We start from the raw sequence: 348 nt of genomic DNA on the forward strand, positions 1-348 counted from the left end.
CTCTCTCTCTCTCTCTCGTATCTTGGGTGTGTATGGGAGCACATAGCTTTTGATTAAGAATAAAAAAATAACAAAGGAGAAAAAGATAAAGGAAATGGACCATTCACTAACACTAACCATGGCCGCCAAACTTGTCCTTCGCTCAATTTTTGTGGGATTGCCCTCGTTAATCATGATTAATCACGACAAAAATTGATCAATTTCAGCATGCAAACTCTTTACCGTCATGATTAGTCCATAAAATCATAATTTGTGATTAAGTGGCGAAACGATTTTTGAAAATGTAAATGAATAAAAGCTGATCCAGCTGTGCTGTTATAATTGATAGCATGACAATATCTTTGTCAA

Source organism: Nuphar pumila, chromosome 3, assembly GCF_984573655.1.
Source record: "Nuphar pumila chromosome 3, dmNupPumi1.hap1.1, whole genome shotgun sequence".
NCBI lineage: Eukaryota > Viridiplantae > Streptophyta > Magnoliopsida > Nymphaeales > Nymphaeaceae > Nuphar > Nuphar pumila.